A 3352-nucleotide genomic window follows, 5' to 3' on the forward strand; every position below is an offset into this window, starting at 1 on the left:
GTGGAACGTTTTGCAATCTTACAGTCAAAAGGAAGGTTTATCATTGATTTTAAATAAATTTTTACGTAAAGGAGGGTGGATGGGATCGTGGATAGGGTGGGTCTCCATTTCGCAGCAACCTCCACGTGGTGAGACCTGGGAAATCATTATTATTTACTATAATATTCATAATCGTATCGCAGATACAGTTATAAATGTTATAGCCAATAATATGAGCTGATTGGCTGCGCACGCGATTAGTTTTTAGTTATTCAGATTTTTTGAGATATTAGTCTTCATTTTAATTTTTAAATATCATGAAATATCATTTCTTAACTTTTTCACATGAAGCACTGATTGAATCTAATTTATTTAATTTCTTTGTGTGTGCAATGACAATTTCCCTTTAACTTATTCTTTCACTTGCAAGGTGTTATTTGCAATGTAAGCATTATTTAGGAAAAATTTTTTCATATTATGAATAATTTTATAAAAGAATAATATTTATATGAAATTACTCATAAATAGAATAGATATAGATAAGAATTGCTTTTACAGCCATCTCTTGAACATTTTTAAAAAAATATTTGTGTCTTTTAGTTTGTACTCACGAGATGGCACTGATTCTGAATTTTTAGCCTTCTTTATCTCTGTTTTTAAAACGTGCTTTCTTCAATTGTCAAGTGATGGCACTGGCAATCATTTCTTTCCTTGTTAGATTTTGTACTATTTGTTTTGTGTTATCTAATTTACTCTAGTTATGGAATTGATTTCTCATATTTGTTTTGGATTTTTTTTTATTTGCTTTCCAAAATTTATATTATTCAAAATATATTTCAAAAGACAGTTTTGATTTCTGATGGATGAAACAAGTCTCATTATATCTTCATCTTATTTTTTCGTTTAATTTTTAAAAAAATTATATAGTTCTCAATTGATCGAATTAATTTTGGAAGTCGTTATTATTGATGTATATGCTAAGAAACGTGCCTATATTTTTCTTTCAAATTATTTTTAATATCTATTATATTTTAATTTATGTATAAAATATTTAATAGAGTCGTCGATAAAATAGACAATAGTAGTATCGTCGATAAAATAGGCAATGATAGAATCGTCGATAAAATAGATAATATTAGAATTATTGTTAAAGTAGATAGCAATAGAGCTGTCGATATGGTAGAGAATGATATATTCGCTAGTTTATTGTATTATAGCCTATTCCTTTCGCCATGCGACGCTATTCCTTTCCAAATTCGTGAACGAACGACCACAGTCTCGTAGTTTGCAACGGAGCATTTATACGGGTGGACTGTAGCTAGGCGCTTTAGTCTCTTGTTGGGACGCGACGCGTGAGTATGGGGCATAAGTGCACCCCTAAAGGTATGAACGGTACCGTGCATTGAAAACAATCGTCGTGACGCGACAAAAAATTGCATAAATACTGCGTGAAGCGGACGTTTCATCCTCTATCCCATATTTATCGAGCTTTTGTTTCGGTGACATCGTACCGTATCGAAGTGAGAACTGTCAGTCCGCAAATGTCCGGTGAATCGATCGTGTAACACGCGACAACGAGACGATACGTATTGTCGTCTGATGAAAACTGACAGTCTTGTGCGCCACAGATCGAAACGATTTTAAGATTAAATCGTTCGTCGATGCGACACTCGTCGTTGCGTGTGCCTGTCAGGGATACGTGAAGAAGGTTTTTCTTTAAGGCACGTGAAAGAGGTGAGTGAAGAAAATATCAAATGTATATTGATTTATTTGAACTGTTATTGCGCTTTAGTTTTTTGTCCCGCGTTTTTTACTCGATTTTCGAACGTTTGACGCGTAACAGTCGATCGTGCATTTGATTTTATCCTGCATTTAATTAATCGGTAATCGGCCGTTGAACAATATTATTAATGACGATTTTAAATCAAATATGAAAATGATTCGTACATCGCTTTCGATTATTTCGTGAATTTATAGTTGTTAGATAATCGATATAGAAATGAAATTAAAAATTTTTTTCGATTTTATCCTAGTGATAATGTAATATAATTTTTTGAATGTAATTGAATGTAATTGTATATACGTAGATTATCAAAATTTTGGTAGATCAAGCGTGATTTCATAATGTCAGAGACAGGTCAGCGATTTTTCAATTATCTCGGAAGCCGCAAGAAAAAATGCACGATAAGAAGTTTACGCTTTTAAATACACATACGTATAATATACACGCGATCTTTTTAACGTGACCATCGAAAAAGCCACGAAGATGTCTCTGTCAAACAATGTTTTTATTGATTTAGCGCGGCAAATGTTTGTCTTTGTGGTTATTCGTGATTGCTCGTCAAACAATCAATTGAGCGTTGCTTGTTTTAACATCGAGATAATTTTTCTTAATCAGAAACGCAAACTTTCTTTTTAATAGTAGCCTCAAATTAGTTTAAATTAGTTCAAATTTTCGATCGCCTATCGTTCAAAATAAGATTAAGAGAAGATTTGAAAAGCATGGTCTTAATCTAATCGCGGATATTTAAATTCAAAATTATTTCAAAATCGTTTCTTTATTTTATTTTACTACATTATTTATTATAGTTGATATTCCATTATTTTCTTCAATATTATTAATATTATTTTTCATTCTGTTTAAATACAATTGGTTAATTATCCGATTATTTTTTGAGGATAATATCAAAATTTCTACGTTATCGATACACAATACACGTTGCAATATTTCTTTCGAAAACGAACACTTATTTGAATTCGAATAATAAATAGGGATTAAAAATGCAATAATTAACGAGGAAATAATTCACAAAGAAAAAAAAAAAAATAATAATAAGAACAAAATTATTTAGCATTCTGAATAATCACTATAATAGCGATTTATGTTGGTTAACGTTACATATCCTTTGAAAAATTGTTATTGACGTCTATTTTTAAGTTGCTTTACCTTAAAAGTCTTAATAAATTTTCCAAGAGCGCGACGCTGACTCACCTGTCCTTAGTGCGTTTAAAAACACGCTTAAAAGGCAAATGAGGCGATTAACGTATCAATGTATGGCTAGGCGAACAAATAAATCCCGCGCGTAATGACACTTCTTTGCAACGATGCAGCGATGATCTTTGCAGCTGGGATAGATAAATCGTGGATTCTCGCATGGAGTCGTCGTATGCTTTGTCTCCGGGTGCGATACATTGTATCGATAATGCGATCTAGTGTTTCATTGTAAACCATCTATATCTATCTATTATGGGATAATTTATCTTTGTCAAGGTTTTATAATCGTTATTTTTTTCTTGGAAATTGATCCATGTTTACTTATTTTGTAATTTATTCGTATCGTTTCTTTTTTTTTTTTTTTTACCAACCATTCTT

General features: G+C 31.5%; 1 protein-coding gene across 1 annotated transcript in view; it reads left to right on the forward strand.

Annotated features, from left to right (window-relative positions):
- Positions 1-1223: 1223 nt before the first annotated feature.
- LOC102674247 (GAS2-like protein pickled eggs) overlaps positions 1224-3352 on the forward strand; it is a 76679-nt gene continuing 74550 nt past the window's right edge. Inside the window, 1 exon segment of the mRNA XM_031515475.1 lies at positions 1224-1713. The gene's annotated coding sequence lies outside the window, so the exon portion shown is untranslated.

Source organism: Apis dorsata, unplaced genomic scaffold, assembly GCF_000469605.1.
Source record: "Apis dorsata unplaced genomic scaffold, Apis dorsata 1.3 scaffold_72, whole genome shotgun sequence".
Classification (NCBI taxonomy): Eukaryota; Metazoa; Arthropoda; class Insecta; order Hymenoptera; family Apidae; genus Apis; species Apis dorsata.